Source organism: Ictalurus furcatus, chromosome 11 (genome assembly GCF_023375685.1).
Source record: "Ictalurus furcatus strain D&B chromosome 11, Billie_1.0, whole genome shotgun sequence".
Classification (NCBI taxonomy): domain Eukaryota; kingdom Metazoa; phylum Chordata; class Actinopteri; order Siluriformes; family Ictaluridae; genus Ictalurus; species Ictalurus furcatus.
In genome coordinates this window covers 2,576,549-2,599,142 of record NC_071265.1, presented here as the reverse complement: position 1 = coordinate 2,599,142, position 22,594 = coordinate 2,576,549, and the positions used below count along the sequence as shown (strand labels likewise).

The window sequence follows — 22,594 nt, the reverse complement described above, 5'->3', positions numbered from 1 at the left end:
TCTCGGGTCTGCCACGGGCAATCCTTACTTCTTCGAAGAACCTCTTAACGTATTCAGTAAAGGACGAGAAGCACTCCAAAACTCGGCTGAGTTACACACCGTGTCTCTAAACGTGCGCTCGTCTGCAGCATGCCGTTAGAACGGTGAATCACTTCTCCTGCAGCATGTCATTGCTCTTTAATGTGGAGCTTCGTTCAGGGTAGTTAATGGTACTTAGCTTTGTAAGAAGGGTTCTACTTAAAAGAAGAAAACGTTTCCTTCCTCATTCATACGCAATTACTTCACGAAGCAAAGAACCCCACACTATTAAATAAGAGCGTTAGGGTCACATGTGGGAAAGAAGATTCAATCTAGAACCTTTAAAGGTTCCTTCTCTGGGGAACCATTTTGATTTGAGGATTTACATGATAAATAATAAAGAAAAAAATATATATATAAGCAGAGCCTTTATGGGAGCTATGTTGTTTTAAAAAAAAGACAAAACTTTGTAATAGGGTTTTTATTTTCTGAAGAAGAACGCTAGCATTTATTTATTTATGTATGTATGTATTTATTTATTTATTTATTTCGAAATATTCTTTAGGCAGGTAGAACCTTTTTTTCAAATTATAAACAAAACCAAATGCCACATTGTAAGGTTCTGCGTAACAAACGATGAACTAAATGTTAAACGGAGCTTTTAAGGGTTCTATATAAACCCTCCTGTATTCATGGTTTATTTATTTATTTATTTATTTATTTATTTAGAAAAAGTTCCAAGTAGAACCTCATTAGGAAGAGAGAACCCTCTTTTTCAAGATTTTTCAAGAACGCAACCAAATACTAAATCATTAGGCTCTTTCTTCACACACACACACACACACACACACACACACACACATTTAAATGCTTTAATAAATATGCCCTAAAATACAGAGTACTTAGGTTTTATGAACAGGTTCTACTTTTATTTAGACCCCTAAACAGAGAGTCCATGTAGAATCACTTTATACGAGTAGAAGCCATACACAATGAGAAAGAAGGTTCAATCAGGTGTCTGGTGTTTACTATAAAAACCCAGCTTTAAAATTTTTCTGAAACTACTGAGGACCGGACCTCGGTTTCCTCAGAGCTAGTTACGGTCAGGATTGTGAGAACCGTCCATCGAAGATAATTATTAATGCAGCTAATGAAAGGAAAACGTTCAGCTCTTTTAGTTTGTTCTAAAATAAACGTTTTCTTTCTTCCTAGTGAGGACCAGCCAGATGTCCCCACAAGTCCACACACACAAACACACACACACACACACCAGAACAGTGTTGCTGTGAGTCGGAGGAACAGCTGAAGGTTGATTCGATGTCTAATCACAGTGTGACCTCATTGTGAGGATGATTAGGCCTGCAATATCCTAAATGAAGTGGAACATTGTCATAAAGATGATGGGCTAAACGAGAAGCAATAAAATACTCCATAAAACTAACGTCATCACGTCCTACTCTCGCAATCCCATCTGCACAAATGAAACGTGACGCTACGTGCTGAATAATAGATTTATTTAAAGTATAACAGTGTTCTTTTTTATTTGTTTTTCTTTTAAATCCGGTGTATTGCGTATAATCCGACCCAAAGATGATTAAACAGACGTCCTCTAAGACCCGATGATTTCAGTGGCTACGGCGGATGTTTACCTTTGAAAATATGAACTCGAGGAGTTTTATCACGAAGGACGTGACGGCTATGTAAAATACTGACATTTCAGAAGCAGATCGTTTTGAAAAGTTATGTTGGTATGAAAAGGGATATAGTGGAGCACGTTTAATACTAACATGGAGCTATTTTAAGTAGAGTACTGCAAATATGGAGTAAAACATTTGCATTATATCAAATTGACCAATCTAAAAGAAACAAATCTTGAATGAGCTCGTTGTTGTTTTTGTTGTTGTTGTTCTGCAAATGAACCCAGAATTAAGTGTGTGCTGTAACTATAACTATAAATACAAAGGTTAAAAATGTGCATCCTTATCGCATGGCTTTTTCACTAATTAAATGAATTTGTTGTGTGATTTGTTTGTTTTTTTGGTGTTTTTATAAAGGGACATTGAATGCAGTAAATAAAAAGAAATTAATAAACAAACAAAAGCAACATTAGACATTTTCATGTTGGATTTTATGAATGAACACTGATTGCAATAAGTAAGTAAGTAAGTAAATAAATGATGATTGATTGTTTTTTGTTTTTTTTGATGTGGTTGGATTTGATAAGGTACAACGAATGCAATAAAATAAAATAAAAACCTAACTAACGAAATGTTTTTAATATGGTTGGAGTTTATAAAGGCAGACCGAATACCATAAATAACTCATAAATGAGTAAACAAACAAACAGATGGCTATAATAAATATTGGGGTTTTTTTTGTTACACGTTTAGATTATAATAATGGCAGACTGAATGCCGTAAATAAGCAAATAAATAAATAAATAAATCAGTCAATAAATGAATATTGTTGTTTTCAATGTGGTTTGATTTTTTTTTATAAAGGCAGACCAAATGCCATAAATGCCAAGCAAATGAGTCAACAAACAAATAAACAATTAAGTAAACAAACAGTTATAATAAATATTGGGGGTTTTTTTGTGCGTTTGGATTTTATAAAGGCAGACTAAGTGCCATAAATAAGCAAACGAGTCAACAAACAAATAAACAATTAAGTAAACAAACAGTTATAATAAATATTGGGGTTTTTTTTGTGCGTTTGGATTTTATAAAGGCAGACTAAGTGCCACAAATAAGCAAAATAAATAAATAAATAAATAAATAAATATTGTTGTTTTTAATGTTGTTTGATTTTATAAAGGCACAGGGAATACCATAAATAAGCAAACGAGTCAACAAACAAACAAACAATTAAGCAAACAAACAATTATAATAAATAATGTTTTTTTTGTGCGTTTGGATTTTATAAAGGCAGACTAAGTGCCATAAATAAGCAAATAAATAAATAGATAGATAAATAAATAAATAAATGATCTTTTATACTGAATGATATTTTTAGTAGAGTTATGAATCCGTTTGATTTAACCTTTAGACTTTCCCCCTACATAAAACAAACAAAAAACAAACAAACAACAGATTGATTGAATTTAGGCAGGTTTGCTGTTTCACCTCTAGGGTATGATGTCATACTTTCTGCAATCTGACCAAACGCACATGCCCTGTCGAAATAACACTCATGCTTATTTAATCGTTTATGAGCATTGCTAAATTGATAGATTTGTTGATTTACATGCACACATTACTGAGAATAAAATCCAGACTCATTATTAACCTGGTGCTCCACTAGAGGGCAATGTCACGCCAGATTATCCTGCCCTTGTCCCCGTCTCACTTCTGAATTGGAGGATTCACACGCTCTATTTTTACTCCTCTGAATAATTCAGGGCGCTATATGATCAGTGACACCCCGTCTCACTCACACCACCTCGCCTCGCCTCGCCTCGCCCCGGCTCCAGCACTCTGACTCTGCACTTGCATCATTTGATCTTTGATCTGAAGCCCAGCAACTGATACATCATAGAAATAATAATAAAAAGTATCAGCGCTATGAATAGTGTGTGCCGGGTCAGAGCATGACAGTGATGTATAATCCGTTACACACACTCTGACCTGGAAGATGTCGCGCCTCAGAAATGATGCCACACACTTCCCCGAGCAACATACTAATTATTCCTCCGCGCAGTGATGCGGTGATGCACGAGAGGCTGTGGCTTTCAGACTGAAGTTCGAACATCACTGAGGTTGTAATGATGTGACGGTGAGAATGAGAATAAAACACTCGTGGCGTGGTGTGAACCTCAAGGTGCTCGTGGTAAAAGCATCCTGTGGCTGCGCCGTACACCAGTCACTTCGGTGTGTATCAGGGGAGTGATGGTGTGTATGAAATTTCCGCCGAGATCCTCCGGCTTGCGAAAGGGCCGTTGCCATGGAAACGTCACAGTTCATCAAGGTTCGGAACAATAAAAAGGAGTTAAAAGTCTCGGCCGAAGCCACACTCTATACACACACACACACACACACACACACACACACACGATTATTGGCACCATTAATAAAAACGACCCCAAGCACACTTCCAAATGATCCCAGAAGTGATTCCAGGACAGAAAATCAGTAAGTCAGGATTTTAAACCCTACTAAAAACTGACACTGGAGGTCTGGCCTGAAAAAGGACGTGCACAAATGCTCACACTGTTATCCCCTCCAAATATTACATGTATGTAGGAGTGCCAATAATTTTGTATTTTCGCTACTTAAGAAAGCTTGCGGTCTGTGCTAAAATACACCACTGATGTGCATATACTGTATTTAAAGCTATTTGCATTTGGATATGCTATTTATTGTATTAAGGGTGGGTGCCAATACTTTTGGAAGGCACTGTAATTGCTCTGATGCCCCGATACCTTCAGCGTTTATTAATGAACTAATGAGCTAACGTTAACTAACATGTACATCTAATTGCTGATTGCTCTGAGCATTAAAAACACAGCGTATAGAAGGAATATAACACTCAGTGTTGTGCGAAAATAGGAAAATAATCAACCACGCAGAGTCACTGCAATTACAACTTCCCATATGAATATGAACTTCCCAGGAGGACTTGAAACATTGACAGAACATTGAAATCCACGACGCGATGAATTCATATTCAAGTTTACAAAGGTTAAGGTTAGGGTTAAGGACGGGGCCAGGCACCGAATTCTCATTCATATCAACTCTTTCATGCACAAAATGACTGAAAATCAAACAGGTTGTTCAGAAGGTTTCTGAAAATTGTATATGAATTTTACATTTCTCTATATTAAAAAAACAACAACAACAACAATAAATGGATTGTCCATGTGTAGGAACAACATGAATAAAAATCAAATCATGTATTATGAAATGAAATGTACAGTATATGAAACTTCAATTTAATTAACAAAAAAACCCCCACAAAAGCTACGTCTATTTGATCATATTTTAATAGATAAGTAGATATGCAGTAGCTATACAGCATATTTTAATTTATTTAGAGATTTTCCAATTGGCAGTGGTGGCTTGGTGGGGGCAGTGGTGGCTTGGTGGGGGGAAGCGGTGGCTTGGAGGAGGACAGTGGTGGCTTGGTGGGGGCAGTAGTGGCTTGGTGGGGGCAGTGGTGGCTTGGTGGGGGCAGTAGAGGCTTGGTGTGGGGAATGGTGGCTTGGTGGGGGCAGTGGTGGCTTGGTGGGTGACAGTGGTGGCTTGGTGGGGGCAGTAGTGGCTTGGTGGGGGCAGTGGTGGCTTGGTGGGGGCAGTAGAGGCTTGGTGTGGGGAATGGTGGCTTGGTGGGGGCAGTGGTGGCTTGGTGGGTGACAGTGGTGGCTTGGTGGGGGGAGTGGTGGCTTGGTGGGGGCAGTGGTGGCTTGGTGGGGGACAGTGGTGGCTTGGTGGGGGCAGTAGAGGCTTGGTGTGGGGAATGGTGGCTTGGTGGGGGCAGTGGTGGCTTGGTGGGTGACAGTGGTGGCTTGGTGGGGGGAGTGGTGGCTTGGTGGGGGCAGTGGTGGCTTGGAGGGGGACAGTGGTGGCTTGGTGGGGGCAGTGGTGGCTTGGAGGGGGACAGTGGTGGCTTGGTGGGGGCAGTGGTGGCTTGGAGGGGGACAGTGGTGGCTTGGCGGGGGGCAGTGGTGGCTTGGCGGTTAAGGCTCTGGGTTACTGATCCAAAGGTCAGGGGTTCAAGTCCCAGCACTGCCAAGCTGCCACTGTTGGGCCCTTGAGCAAGGCCCTTAACCCTCTCTGCTCCAGGGGGCGCTGTATCATGGCTGACCCTGCACTCTGACCCCAACTTCCTAACAAAGAATTTCACTCTGCTGCAATGTATATGTGATCAATAAAGACTCATTATTTAGTGTAGAACTCTGCCGTTGTCACGTCTCTCCTGTCCTTGTACATTAACTATTTAAATCTACTTGCTTATGGATTTCCGGAAACCTCCTTAGTGACATTTCACGTCGTTAAAAGCGCTACACAACTAAAATCGAAACCGAATCCGTAGATGTAGAAACGTTTCCACATCTTTGTGTCTAATCCAGCGTGATGGTAACAATCTCTCTTCATTTGTGAGTCTTTCTCCAGCCCGACTGTCAACAAAAGCCAGAAGAAACACTTGGCTGTTTGTCCACCGCTACAGGTCTTTTCCAAGAAAATGACTTTGTCTCCGGCATGAGCGTTGTGGGAACGACCTCCATTTCAAGCACTGTAGGGCACAATAAACTCTTAAATGAGACAGAAATCGAAGTAGTCATCTTCTGAGACCTCCAGTTCACCAAGACATTAGAGTGAACCTCGACAAATTGAAAGGAAAATAAATAAAAAAATAAATAAATAAGCCGCGCTGTCCGTTTCCCAGTGTAGCTGCAGTAAAAGCCCGAAGTTAGAGAGGAACGGGGAAATAACACATTAATCCTGAAACAACTGCACAGAGATGGGACTCTAACTGTGTGATGTAGCGAAACATTGCTCTTGTTTTAACCGAATATTTTCTTGCCTCACGGCGCCGTCATCTCACTTCAAGAGAAACGTTTAAATCCAATAAATATGCGAGGAATGATTCCGTTCGCAGATTTCCGAGCTACAAAACAGGAAATTTCCTGGAGCGCTAACTGGAGCTAAACGTACGTTCAAATGTAAGTCAGGGATGTAAAGCGACTGCATACTTTTAAACCATTTAAAAGTAGCACAGTGTACAATTTCAGTTGCACCCCAAACCCTAATCAACTTCAGCTCGTCAACTTAGCGTAGACTTCTCTACCAGTTCCTTCCCTGTTTACGGAGTGACGTCAAATCAACATGGCCGCTGAATCAAACTGAACAGCGTAACGTACCGCTCCTGTACTTTTAAATGAGTTTTGAGCGGTATTAGCTTCAGATCAGTTCGTATAGAGACACGGTACTGGGTTAAATCTAGAACGCTGACCTGATACTAATCACCGTTTTGAGAAAGTAATCGACAACAGAGTTATCGCTAACGTTAGCCGGCTAGATTGCTGCTAGCGCTGCTCTCTATTATCCTTTGTGCTGCAATTCCAGTCCAAAGTGTTCCTTGAATGTTTGAAGGTCACTACAGTAGAACAGAACCCTCGGTAGCCACTCAGGAGTGTAACTGAAAAAAAAGTGCAGTTAAAGTAGCTTTTTATGAACGTTACGTGCTCTGACAGAGCAAACAAACCACACTGGAGGCGGTCCATATTTTTTTTTCCCCCCTCACTTTGCACACTGTACGTTATTACCATTTACAAGGCGTGACAAATGGATCATGAAACTCCAACATCTGACTAGAAGAAACCAAAAACAACAAACAAAAAGAACACACCTCCTCGACTCCTTAAGGAATTCCTACTCGTAATACTCGGGACGGTTTCTTCAACCCCGAGTTCAGCAAGTGACGTCGAACCGACATGGCCGCTCACGGCATGAACAGTAAACACAGCAGCACTTCTTTACCTTTCAATGAGTTACACTGTGTATATGTATATGTCAATCAACATACAGACACATTTGCTTGTTAAATCGATAACACTGACTCTACAGCTCACGGTCGTATAATATATAACAGATATAATATATATCTGATACGCTGTGATTATAAGTCATGCATACTCTCCATGGTTTCACAATAGCCATGATGGACCAGTGCTCCAGTACTGCAGGTGGCGCTATTAACATTTCATGATCGTTTCCATGACTCCAGGGAGAAGGTTTCGCACTGCAAAGTGCTGACACCATAAACGATGGTCGAGTTATTGGATAAATGATTTGTTCCATGGGTTTTTTTTTGCTAAAGTACGCACCGAATTTTCTTTCTGAGTATATTGAGAAAGGGGGCGGAGTTAAGAGGTGTTGTAATCCGGGTCGCGCTATAGGTTAACGATAAGGTTTTCTCAGCTACACATATCGATACTTGTGCTGATATCATGGCTTAAACCATTGTTATTTGATCATATTCTAGATATTTTCCAGGTTATTTGTAAAATTAATGAATAATAAATAAATAAATAAATAAATAAACAAACAAACAAACAACTACTACATCTTTCATTGGCATTTCTACCATTTGATTTGCACAGCCTATCGTTTGACGGTGCCGAATATTGTTTTATTGTGACACAAAGGTTAATTAACAAAAAAGAAAAAGCAGAAGTTTGTTGTGAGCACAAGTATTCACCCCCTTGAGTCCATTCTTGGTGGAACCACCTTTGGCTGCAATTACAATTGCAGGTCTTCTGGGATGTGTCTCAAATTGGATCCTGATAGTTTTTGCTCATTCTTTTTGGCAAAATTGGTCGAGCTCTGTCAGATTGGATGGAAACTATTTTACTATTTATACAACAACGTTAAATGAATAAAAATAAATAAATAAATAAATGTGATTTCCAATGATGATACTGTAACAGATTTCCGATGATGGAAATCCACATGTGGGAGAAAAACGTAGCGCTCCTATTAAAATATGTAGGAAATGTGTTGTTTTTAATTTAATTTTAATTTTAAAAGAAGCGGTGTCTATTACGGGACAATACGATGCCTGTTTATCTTATTTATCTACCATGAAATGTGTGTGTTGAGAAGTAGGAGAGGATGAAAGCGTCCCAGGCAAGATCATTCCAAAGACCGATCCAAGAATAACATTAAAAAAACAAACAAACTATTTATAATGAATACATTTAAAATCAGAAAGAGTATACCATGTTCAAAGTATCAAAATTGTCCACATTACCCATCAGCCCCTGCGCCTAATTAGCACCTTTATTTACAGTCAGTCCTAGTCTCTGTGTCGCGTGCTACCCGTTTTCAGTCTGATGCTTATCTTGTGTTATTACCTCATGTTTATGCTTCTCGTCTTTTATTGTTTGTTTTTGTTCATTTTGAAATTCTTAATAAATTACCTGCACCTGCACCTGCCTCCGACTCCATTTTATGACCTTTGCTGAAGTTTACTTTGGAACCTTTTTGTCACGTTTGTACAATATGTCTACTTTGTGTCTGCTTCAATTTTCAATTCAGTTTTATTTGATCTGTATAGCACTTTTAACGATGGACGTCGTCTCAAAGCAGCTTTACAGAAACATATAAACACAGGATAGAGATTTTAAGTGTGTGAGTTTATCTCTATTGAGCGAGCCGGTGGTGACGGTGGTGAGGAAAAACTCCCTGAGACGATATGAGGAAGAAACCTTGAGAGGAACCGGACTCAGAAGGGAACCCGTCCTCATCTGGGTAACGACGGATAGTGTGAAAGTAAAGGAAAGTTCGTTATGGTTTGTATATGAAGTCTGTTTGTTGAACTAGTCCACTGCTCACTAAAGGAGACCTGAGTGTAAAACTGCATGTGGTAATTGCAGTCCCAAGGCCATCGCTGCAACCGTAGTCCCAGCAACCACAGCGAGAACGTCCATGTGGAATTGAGGTCCAAAACCATTTCCATGGTACTTCAAGCGGTACCGTCCTCAGCGATCTCCAGGCTGTAGCCTCCAGTTGATGAGAGCTCCATCCAGAGGTAGGGCGTCAGGATGGATCAGGCAGGTCCGGAGAGCAGAAAGGTTCAGGATCACACAGTCCGTTAACTTTATCCTATCCACCTGAAGTCTCTACACCTTCAGCAGCTGTGGAGAGAGTCTTCTTTCATTTCAACCTTTAGAGAACGTTTCCCTTCTGTGTCTTTTTTACTCTGAATCTGAATTAGTCTCCTATACAAGGAACTTCAGAAACAAGGTTCTACGACTATCTGTATTTGTGCACGTAAAGCGTAGTGCTAGGAATATTCATATCTGTATCAGGATTTAAAACCAAAAGTAGGCCTGGTCTAAACCTGGACTAAACCTCTAAGCTCCAGGACTGCTGGAAATAAGAAGTCAATTTTAGAAGTCAGTGCCGAAAAGCGATCTGCAGAACATAACTTTCAGCTAGTACAGTTCCTCAGTTACTTCACTTTATAATTGGTCTCAACCAGACACCCCGTGGAGTTGTCTGGCAGGGTTTCTATGAGCTACATCGAGATTGATAAATAAAAAGCTGTTCCAAATTTCAGGCCAGTCTATCCCGAAATACGGACAAAATATGGTTTCTCTATTCGTCGTCTTTGTCCTGCGAGCTCTCACGCCTTTAACGAGCATGAAATCTCCCACTCGCACAACTGCCTCATGTGGGATCTCATTACTGATGCACACCCCAGGTCTCAACCAGATGCCCTGTGAATCGTTCTAGCAACCTGGTTTTCAAAAAAAAACCAAAAAACCAAAAAAAAAAACCAATACAAAACCCCAAAAATACTGCACTTAGTATTTGTATCTGTATATTCATTGTGAGTAATGAATTCATATTAAGTTAAATCCCTAGTGTCTATTAGCTTCACAGTGCATACCTAAAATGGTAAATGGTCTGCACTTATATAGCACTTTTTTCAACCTTTGCGGTTCCAAAGCACTTTACACTGGTTTCTCATTCACCCTTTCACACACACACTCACGGTCGCAGAGCTGCCATACAAGGCGCTAACTTGCCATCGAGAGCAACTCGGGGTTCAGCGTCTTGCCCAAGGACACTTCGGTATGTGGAGTCACGTGGGCCGGGAATCGAACCGCTAACCCTACGATTAACGGATGATTAGTGGATCACCCGCTCTACAACCAGACCCACAGCCACCCACAATCTAATCCATCACACCAACTTCCCGTTTCGAAAGGAAACACGTCGACATACGGAATCAAATCGAGCCCCTTCCCGTGGGCTTTAAATAATAAACCTGGCTGATTTCCATTTCCTGTAAAAGCCTACTGCGGGTTTAATTACTCCACCGCCATCTGTATCCTTCTAGAGGACGACGTCACACTCGTACACAATCGCACGTCCGCGCTTTTGCCTCGCGGTGACCTCGTTGCTCTGCAGAGCCGGGCTGAATCTGAGGGGGAAAGAAGAAAGAAGAAGATGGATTAGTTCTCGGCTGTACATGCCGGGTCCTGGGGCGTCCGTGTAAGAACGCGGGTCCGACACCGCCCACTCCGTCTGGCCGGATCAAAGGGCGTCTCGCTCGTGACGTTGCTTGACTTCGGAGAAAGAAAAGGTGTCTGCGAGGTTCTCTTCGCTCTGAAATATTGATCATCTCGACTGCAGAGTGCTTCCTCGTCTCTAACACTATTATCCTGCATGAAAAGAAGCAGCACGATGGCACCAGACAGCGTCTCACCTTTAGTACGTCTTCCTCTATAAAAACACGTAGCACAGATTCGGAGACTCGTATCGATCCCAAAACCCGTCGATCCTTCTTTAAGTCCTCTTGTAAACAGGGTTTGAAGCAATTAGCGACACAATTTTCTACATTTTTCTCGAGAAGATCTGGGATTAAATAGAAACACCATCCTGAAACGGCGGAGATATGTTTCTACTGAAACATTTGGGATGTGTTTAGCGATTCTGGTGCTAATCTGTTGCTCGGTGTTGCTAGTATTATTCCTTTGACAGGTTGCTGTCATTGCTAGCAGAGTTACAGTGGTGTTTAATAGGAGGCGGGAAAAAAAAATTACAATCTCTGGCTTTTCAAAGCTTTGTCTTACAGGGAGCTGCTGAATTCCTGACAGAGAGAAACAGTGTGGTATTGGCTTTTTTTTTTTTTTCGCCTCATATGAACAAAACAGCATAAGTAAACAGAAAAAAACAAAACCCTCAAGCAGCTTCAACACACAAGCTCAGCAGGAGAACATCTTTTTCTCGCTGGAGCACCATCTCACACGCTCAGGCGTTCAGGAGCTTACTGTATGACATATAGCATACAGCATACGTCGACTCTGCCTAGCATTCACAGCCGGCTTTTCACCGCTTCCTGCTGTTGCTTTCTGTATCAGTGCTATCGGTAACCATGTACAGCCTGAGTCGAAGGTGATTCCTGCGTCTCAGCTCCATTTTCCAGCGTGGAGACACGTCCTTCTGGTAGATCAGCTATGGAATAAGGCAGCGTGTATAAACGCTGGGATTTGAGAATGCTTGGTAATTTGCATATACTAATGACAAAACTGTCTACACTGCTCACTGACATTAAGAGCTCATGTGCTTTAGGCCAAGCAGGATACCTCCGATGTATTCGACTCGTTCTGTCAACTGCGCTATTTATCATTTCTCGTAATAAACGATGTGATTTTCTCGTTAGAAACCAAGATGCTTTTCTCATAATAATGTTACAATGACATGTTTTCTCATAATAATGAAATGAGATGCGTTTCTTGTAATAATGAGATATTGAGATGGGTTTTTTTGTAATAATGAGATATTTTTCTTGTAATAACAGAAGATGTTGAGATGTTTCCAAGAGATGGTTTTCTCATAACAACGAGATGTTTTCTTGTTATGGTGAGATGGTTTTCTCATAACAACGAGATGTTTTTTCATAATTAAGAGATGGTTTTCTCATAACAATGAGATGTTTTCTCATGATAACGAGATGTTTTCTCATAATTAAGAGATGGTTTTCTCATAATAACAAGACGTTTTCTCATAATAACGAGATGTTTTCTCATAATAACGATACGTTTTCTCATGATAACGAGATGTTTTCTCATAATAACGAGATGGTTTTCTCATAATAACAAGACGTTTTCTCATAATAACGAGATGTTTTCTCATAATAACGAGATGGTTTTCTCATAATAACGATACGTTTTCTCATGATAACGAGATGTTTTCTCATGATAACGAGATGTTTTCTCTTAATAACAAGATGTTTTCTCATGATAACGATACGTTTTCTCTTGATAACGAGATGTTTTCTCATGATAACGATACGTTTTCTCTTGATAACGAGATGTTTTCTCATAATAACGAGATGTTTTCTCTTAATAACGAGATGTTTTCTCTTAATAACAAGATGTTTTCTCATAATAACGAGATGTTTTCTCATGATAACGATACGTTTTCTCTTAATAACAAGATGTTTTCTCATAATAACGAGATGTTTTCTCTTAATAACGAGATGTTTTCTCTTAATAACGAGATGTTTTCTCATGATAACGATACGTTTTCTCTTGATAACGAGATGTTTTCTCTTAATAACGAGATGTTTTCTCATAATAACGAGATGTTTTCTCATGATAACGATACGTTTTCTCTTAATAACGAGACATTTTCTCTTAATAACGAGATGTTTTCTCATAATAACGAGATGTTTTCTCTTAATAACGAGATGTTTTCTCATAATTAAGAGATGGTTTTCTCATAATAACGAGACGTTTTCTCATAATAACAAGATGTTTTCTCATAATAACGAGATGTTTTCTCATGATAACGAGATATTTTCTCTTAATAATGAGATGTTTTCTCATGATAACGATACGTTTTCTCTTGATAACGAGATGTTTTCTCTTAATAACGAGATGTTTTCTCATAATAATGAGATGTTTTCTCTTGATAACGAGATGTTTTCTCATGATAACGATACGTTTTCTCTTAATAACGAGACGTTTTCTCATGATAACGAGATGTTTTCTCATAATTAAGAGATGGTTTTCTCATAATAACGAGATGTTTTCTCATAATAACAAGATGTTTTCTCTTAATAACGAGATGTTTTCTCATAATAACGAGATGTTTTCTCTTAATAACGAGATGTTTTCTCATGATAACGAGATGTTTTCTCATGATAACGAGATGTTTTCTTGATATGACGAGATGGTTTTCTTATAAAAGATGCTTTCTCATAATAATGAGATGTTCAAGATGCTTTTTTGGCTTCAAAACAGCATGCTCTACAGAAACTGCTCTTGTGGTTTTTAGTGAAAATCCTTGTGTTGCTAGATCCTTGCATAGATCAGTGACATTTCAGCAGTCTTCAACATATTTAATCACAAGACTTGTGGAATTCATGACAGAGCGTGGCAATGGTTTGCTTCCTGCCTGGAAGGATGGTCATATCAGGTGACATGCAGACTCTACACTGGTGTCCCAAAAGGCTTGGTGCTGGGTCCTCTCCTGTTTATACCCGCTCTCTTGGGTTTTCATAGCACTGCTATGCTGATGACATGCAACTCATCCTCCATGTTCCTCCATCAGACACTCACATTTCAGTATGGATCTCAGCATGTCTGGCAGACATTTCATCATGGATGGCAGCTCATCATGGACATGTATCTCCATGTCAGGATCCTGTGATCTCCCTCACTGCATGCAACTTTGGTGGCATTGCTAAACAAACACGGCCATGCCAATTTCTCGTCTGCAACAGCAGGAGGATCTTGTCATTTCTATTCACCCAGGCCACTTGTTCGTTCCCTTGTCATTTCGAGGGTGGACTACTGCAACTCGCTCCTGGCAGGTCTTCCACTGCAAACCATCTGACCTCTGCAACTGATTTAGAATGCAGCTGCAAACTTGTTTTCAACCCCCCCAAGTTCTCCCACACCATCCTACTGCTACGCTCCCTCCACTGGCTTCCTGTAGCTGCCCACATCAGATTTAAAACATTGATGCTTGCCTACAAAGCCAAAAACAGATCTGCACCCACTTACCAAAGCTCTTATCACACCCCACACTGCACCACGCTCTCTCCGATCTTCTAGTGCTGCTCGGTTGGACCCACCATCTTTCAGGGTACAAGGAAGGCATGCATCAAGGCTGTTCTTGGTTCTGGAACCTAGGTGCTGGAACTTCCCCTGGAGTCACTGGCTTCACAGTCGTCTTAACACCAAGATCAAAGATCTATCTCTTCACCAAGCACTTAAATGAACACTTTTTTTTATCCTTGTCTTGTGTTTTTTCATACTGCACGACCTCCTTTTAGACTGATGCTAGTCTTACTACCTGACTAAGCATGAGGATATTTTTGATACAGACTACAAAGCACTATCAAAAATGTTGCTCTGGATAAACGCATCTGGCAAATACTATAAATGTCCAACCCCAGTTCCAAAAAAGTTGGGACGCTGTGTAAAATGTAAATAAAAACATGTTTCCTTTTAGTAACACTTACTTTTCCAGTCTTTTGTTGCCCCCGTCCCAACTTTTTTGAGGCGTGTTGCGGCCATCGGATACAAAATTACCTTACTTTTTCCTTAAAACGGTACATTTCCTCAGTTTTAAACATTTGATATGTTTTCTATCTTCTACCGTGAATAACATACGGCTTTATGAGATTTGCCAATCATTGGATTCTGTTTCTATACACATTTTACACAGCGTCCCAACTTTTTTTGGAATCGGGATTGTAAATGTAAATAAGATTAGATAAGATACCTTTATCATCATTGTACACATACAAGAAGATTCGGTGTTAGGATACATATAAGTTATGATACATATATGCTTACAGGTATGTCAATATATACAATATACAATAGTGGCTTAATGGTTAGGCTGTTTGTCTCGCACCTCCAGGGTTGGGGGTTCGAATCCAGGTACTCCGGTTTCCTCCCTCAGTCCAAAGACATGTGTTGTAGGCTGATTGGCATTTCCAAATTGTCTGTAGTGTATGTGTGCCCTGTGATGGGTTGGCACCCTGTTCAGGGTGTCCTCAGGCTTGTTCCCAGAGTCCCTTGGGAGAGGCTCCCCGTGACCCTGTGTAGGATAAGTGGTACAGGAGATGCATAGATGGATGGATGGACAATATACAATAGTGTACAGTATGAATGGGTAGTGCCTGTTGAGCTCAGTGTACATATGAAGAGATACACAAGGTTTTTTTGTTGTTTTTTTTTAAAAATAAAAAAGTCTATACAGTAAATGTACATATTCAGAGGTAGAGTTTGTCTAACTAGATGTACCTAGTGCATGGTGGAGAGTTGCACTGGTTTGCACTGTGACATGGGCTGATGGGCTGAAAGTCTGGATAGAGTGCCATGTGATCAGTAGTGTCCATAATAAAGTAACATTTCTACTGCATGCATCTGACAGGAACTCATTTGTTTGCTGCATTGTTTGATTCAAAAGGCTGACTGTTCTGGGTAGAAGCCGTTCCTCTGTCTGGCCGAGACACCTGAAGTGTCTTCCAGAGGGCATGAGAGAGAAGAGGTGGTGGCAGGGGTGCGTCAGGTCTCTGGAGCTGGGCATTACTCTGCGATGACAGCAGGTTCTGTAGATATCCTCAAGAATCGGGAAAAGAATTCCCCGAAGAATTTCTGGGCCCTGTCCATGACTCGTTGCAGGGCATGGCAGGTGGTATACCAGGTGGAGATGCAGTAGGTGAGTATGCTCTCGATAATGTTGAGATTGAAAGTGACAAGCAGGTCCTTTGAATGTAGAAGAGTAAAAAAATCTAATTAGATGCAGTTTTGCTTAGACAACAAGGTCAAAAGAGAAATCGGCAAAGAAGCCAGATTACTTCCTGTGTTTGGGGTTGAAAGGGGTCAGACTAATTCCGATTGGTTCTTTGGTAGTTTTAATGCCACCATTACCAAATGAAGTCCTGCACCGAATCGTCCAGAAGAACCTGGTGGGGAAAAAACGTATTATTTATTCTGTAGTCGGTAATAAATCCACCTCAGAAGCCATAGCTAACAATAAGAAGCTCGTTATGAAAACGAGAGACGGGGGCTTTAAAGATAACTGACACCAATGTGTAGCTACATATGTGCCGCGGGATAATATGGACTAGATTAAACCCGGTAATTATGTATCGGCCATAAAGTAAAGCTCAGCCCTATCATTAATCACAGATATTACACGGCTCTGTGGAATACTTCACCCTGATTGGACAGCCGAGGAATTCAGACATCTGTTAGTTCTTAAAGTGCTGTATGTGTATAATTGATTGCCCGGTCCCGCTACAGTGTCACTGGTTCACATCTTCTCCTCAACTTAACAGCTATTTTCTAATAATGACCGACTTCCTGTACTCATTCTTTACATTTTCTCCACGGATATGAGTTAAAAAAAAAAAAAAAACGATTAACATGCAACAACTATACAATAACGGAATGAACGTTTTGAGGTCAGCCGTAATTGCCCACATCTTTTTATTAGTATTTTTTTTTTTTTTTAAATTCCACGAATCCTGTACACCAGTTGTCATAAGACAATTGAGGATGAATTAAATTATTTCCGGTCTGTCCTTTTGAATCACCCAGGCTATTTCATCGTATTTGCTCGACTGATGGTATGCGCCGGCAGAATGAGAGGATGTCTGATTGCGAGGAACAGAAATAAGACCATTTGCACACATGAATAATCAAACTGAAAGGAGACTTTGTCTTCCTTACCCACAGCCGGGGCAGAAAGAATGGAGACATTTTTCTACAGCGCGCTAACTTAAATTGGTTTAGTGAATGTGCTTTACCACCCACTGCTGTTCTCCTCTCTCCTTTTTTCTTCAGGAATCTGATGAATTGTCATTGCTGTAGGATCCCCCAAGGACAAACCTCCGGTGGGGAAATTTCAGAGAAACACATTGGTATAAAAACTAATTTAATGATTAGTAATGATAGATGGATTCCATGACTATTTGTGTCCTTCTGATGTTACATGTATAAATATACATTAGCATAAAAATAAACATGGGTTAAGTCTCCTTCAGGACAAACTTCGTCCGTGTTCCAGATAAATAAGTTAAAACAGCACTCCTACCCATCCTAGTGCACTATAGCTCCAATTTACCTTCAAATGTAATCATTATTATTCTTTACAAACTGTATTATTGGTGCGTTAACGTGTGAAACTATTTAACGTCTCATGCTTGAAACATACTTGTCCATGAGGCATTTTAGTTCATTCACTTCATTCGCCCTTTTAGCTGAACATGTTCGTCCCTATTAATATGACAGTTCGACAAATTTCCTGAAGATCACGTGAAGAAGAAACGTCCTTCATTCTTTTTTTAAAAATTTTGATTGACAAGGCCACATCCATCCATCCATCCATCTTCTATACCGCTTATCCTTCCTTCAGGGTCACGGGGGAACCTGGAGCCTACCCCAGGGAGCATCGGGCACAAGGCGGGGTACACCCTGGACAGGGCGCCAATCCATCGCAGGGCACAATCACACACCCATTCATACACTACGGACACTTTGGACACGCCAATCAGCCTACCGTGCATGTCTTTGGACTGGGGGAAGAAACCGGAGTACCCGGAGGAAACCCCCGAGGCACGGGGAGAACATGCGACAAGGCCACATCGAAAGTAAATTCTTAATTAAGACCACATCGTTTGAAGTCTTTAACGTCAACATGCCATTACCATGGACGGATGCTAGTTAGCCACATTCTGTGTGCTGGCTAATTCTACAGGATGCTAAAAACTCAACTCTGTTACTGTTCATTTAAGAGGAAAACGTCGGCCATTTTCAGCAAAGAAACTTTCAAAATGAGAGATTGTTGCCTTAGATGGTTTTGTTTGTTGAGGAATGATTTAAAGAGTTTCATTTTTAAGAGTTATAAGGGCTAAATGGCAGCACAGTGGTGGAATCGTCCCAGCTATAAACACCACAGTGCTTAGTGTGTAATAAGGAATTGCAGACTCTGGAGGCTGACGCCTCATTAATCAAGTCTTTCACTGCACGCAGTTTGAACTCGAGCGCATTTTCTCGCTGTTATATTTCGACACTGAGCAGCATTATGCTTGCCTCTGTCCTTTAAATTAGCTAAAGTTCTGTATTTGGCATACACCGTAATGAACGAAGGAATTAAACACTCAGGCTCATGCTGTTATTGGATAATAATCGACGGCAGAACGGTGAGATATCGCCGAGTCACTCCGCCCACTCTGAAGTTGATTATTTTACAATAACAGCGTGTCCTAAACAGTTTTATTCCTTTCATACCCCAGAGATTTGCCCACAATTACAATTATACAATTATAATCTATTAATGTAACAACAAAGACTCAAGAGATGTGTGTGGATCGACATGCAGAGGATTCTATTTTAAAAAAACAAAAAACAAAAACAAGGTATAATGCAAAGACTTAAACAAAAAAACAAAAAAAAGAAAAGAAACTTGGAATGAGAAAAAGAGTAGCAATCTAGATACGGTCGGTTCAATCATTTTCAATTCCCTAAGGTTATGAGGGTCTATCTGATGGACTCGCAATTTCAAAATCCCCTATACATTTTCAATGGGATTCCAGTCAGGAGATTGACTCGGCCATGCACGACCTTCTTGAGCTGTTGTGGCTGTACGTTTGAAACACCCATGTTCTCTTCAGAGTCAGTTTCTTGGTTGATGAGATTAAACTCTCCGCTAATTCATCTGGTGCATCTCTCCATTCATGTTCTCTTCGAGGGCGTGAATGTCCCAGTACCGTTTCAAGAGGTGATGCTCCCACCACTGTCTTCGCAGTGTCCTTTGGATCGTACTCACGACCATTCTTTCTCCAACTATGAAGAGCTGAATTATTGCCAAAGAGTTCTATTTTAGTTTTGTCTGACCAGAGTATATTGTTCCAAAAGTGTTCGGATGGTGTTTCTTTGCGAATTCCAATCAGGCTTTCCAGATTGGATGCTGATGAGGGGTTTGCATCTTGTAGTAGGGCCTCTATATTTTTGCTGTCGAAATATTCTTCGGACGGTGGATTGTGAGATCTTCACCCCTGCCCCTTTGAGGTTGTTGGTGATGTCACTGACTGTTGTTTTTCCTTCACAGCTCTCACAACGTTTCCGTCATCAGATATCGTCGTTTCTCTCGGCCGACTCGTTCGACGTCTGTTCCCTCAGTACACTAGTGGTTTATTTCTTTCTCAGGACGTTCCAGATTGTTGCATCGGCTACACCCGATTGATTTCCCGTCTTTTCTCAGCTTCGAAATGGCTCGCTTTTCTCCCATACACGACTCTCTGATCTTCATGTTGGTTTAACCTTTTTAACAATAAATGTCCTCACAGGTGAACCTGAAGGCTGAAACCATGACTAGATGTTCAGGGCTATTCGCTATATAAACGATCAATCTAACAGGACACACCTGGGTAACGAGACACACCCGTCAGTCACATGTTCCAGTAGATTTACTCACCTACAACTCGGGTGGTCTGACATAAATGTGCGATGTACTATGCTCGTTGAACACGTCTACATATAAATACCAGGAAATAAAAGCTGAAATTCTAAACGCTCTTCTCATGTTCATCTCAAACCCAAATGTCTTCGGTCTACAGCAAAAACAAATTAATTGGCCTCGGTGTTCCAATAGTTTCGGATGGGATTGTGTCTTTCTTTGTGCTTATGGATACATACTTTTATCCGTACATATCTATTAAAATAACAAAAACAAAAGCGTGTTCCCTCCTCCTATAGGGAACATCATAGAAAATAATAATAATAATAATAATGAAAAGTGGAACACAACAAAACCTGGACATAACTGAGACACAATTGTGAGATGAACCAATAACAAGGCAGGGGGCGGAGACAAGACTGAATTTACTTTCTGTCGTTGTTTACGTTACAGCAGTTATAAACCGTCGTTCCCGCATCAGCATCTCCTCTGTGCTGAAGATGGCGGAAAAGTTACATTTACAGCATTTCCTCTGATTCTTCCAAAACGCTGACACTGGAGACTCCTTCCGTGTTTTATACAGGATGTCTTTCTTTGTTTTGGATGATGTGGACCGTCCACTATGCGTGCTCTCTTGAATGCTCCCGTTACTATATAATGAACAACAGCGTTAATATAAAACCTGAGATGTGGCACTGTTGTCTGAGCTGCTCTTATAGAAAATGAATCAACACCTTCCGGCCAATCAGAATCCAGAATGCAACAGCGCTGTTGTATCAACAACTCTGAATGCTTTAGGGTAAAATATAGTCCTGAAATTGATGAGAACCTGAAAGCAGGGGTCGTGTTTGTGTGTGTGTGTGTGTGTGTGTGTGTGTGTGTGTGTGGGTTAGTGAAAGTATAAAGGAAAAAATAATGCCCTGTGGGTAGATCGTCCTCTTGAAAGTGAGGTATGGATGGTGAAAAGTGTCCACCTTTAAACAGCATTCAGCATGCCTGGAGGCGTTTTATCCGCGCCGTCTGCTTTCCCCATCACTTCTCATTATCCTCCTCGGAGTATCACAATCTGGCCAATTCTGCCGCTTCCACTTCCTCTCGGCGTTTATTTACACCCTCGTACCCGCGAGTCCAGAAGAGCCCAATATCACCGGACCCCTCAGAGTAGACCTCGGATCCTCTGAAGCACTCCTGCTGCTTCCTGCTTTAATGGGTTCCACGACTCCAAAGAAAAATAAATAAATAAATAAATAAATAAATAAATAAATAAATAGATAGATAAATAAATTCTTCTCGGAACAGTGCTGCTAGACAGATATGAGAGATGGAGTGCTGAGCGGAATCGGAAGAAATTCATTCCCAGGGGATAATTTGTTAAAATAAATAAATAAATAAATAAATAAATAAATAAATACGTACGTGACGGCTATTAGTCTTTCCAGTAATCCATTACAACCGTGTTGATCTCATTTCCTGCAATCACTCTGCAGATTTTGATTAAAACGTTAAACTCTTTCGGGTTCGGCAGGCAATCGATCGGGAAGGAGGTCGTGTTGAACGTGCTTCCGGAGGCGAGTCCACATAAATACAAAAGTTTACACCCCCCACCCTCCCCTTCCCTTTCAACGCGCTGGTAATATTCCTGAACGCTTTCCTCATGCCTGATATTAACAGTGAAAAAAACATCATGATCGGATTTAAAAACGTACGCACCTCCTCCCTGTCCTGAAGGCGATGTACGTGATCTATTATTATACCATTGTAAAAATTCTGGATTCTGAATTTGTCGATTAATTTTCCCTCGCGGGTTTTATATTAATGCGCTCGTTCGAATACGGTATAGTTTCCATAGCAACAGGTCGTTGGCGTGTACAGCACACGCTCCATGTAAACAGATTAAAAACATCCCTGCTCATTAAAAAAAAAACAAAAAAAAACAAAACAAAAAAAAAAACAATAGAAACTCTTGTAGAATGTGTAATGGTTTTATAATGGTTGTAATGATAATTGTATTGGTTTTAATGGAAATTCTAACGGTCCCTGTGGGTCTCTAGTGGTAATTTGTTGCCTTCTATTGGTGGCGTTATACCGAGCGGATACCGTTATGGACCTACGTCGTTAATATGTCCTGTTACATAATGGAAACCATTTGGTAATGGTTTTAATGGTATTTGTAGTGAAAACCATTAGAATTTCTGTGATGGTTTCTATTTTTGTTTTTTGTTTTTTTTTCAGCAGGGATGCATAATCGCTGCTATTGCGAGATGTCCTTAAAGTAAGGAGATGTTATGTTTATATAACATTTATGGAAGGAGTCTCCAGTGTCAGAGGTAAAGCTGTAACTTTTCCGAAAGTTTTCAGGACCGAGGAAATTACGCGTTCTACCGTATCTAACGTACGTGAGAACAGGAACTAACGTCAGTGGGACCGTCACGGTACCGCAGCGCCGCATTGCTCAGAACTACGCTACCCTTCAGCCCCTGCGCATCACATGACCAAGTCACATGCTAATCACGCTAATCACTCTCACCTGTTTCTCATTATATGGCTTTTGTGAAGATAAACTACATACTGCTGAGTGTGTTGCGAAAGAGTATGCGAGTACAGGGACATACCGACATGTCACGTATCGGAAGAGAACA

The 22,594-nt window shown here is 40.5% G+C and overlaps 1 long non-coding RNA gene across 1 annotated transcript; it reads right to left on the bottom strand.

Moving 5' to 3' along the window:
* Positions 1–15,308: 15,308 nt before the first annotated feature.
* Positions 15,309–21,873, bottom strand: LOC128615167 (uncharacterized). The gene is made up of 3 exons (XR_008387154.1): positions 20,930–21,873; positions 16,351–16,458; positions 15,309–16,258 (listed from the first exon to the last, which is right to left on the bottom strand). It is a non-coding gene; the product is annotated as an uncharacterized LOC128615167 (long non-coding RNA).
* Positions 21,874–22,594: the final 721 nt, after the last annotated feature.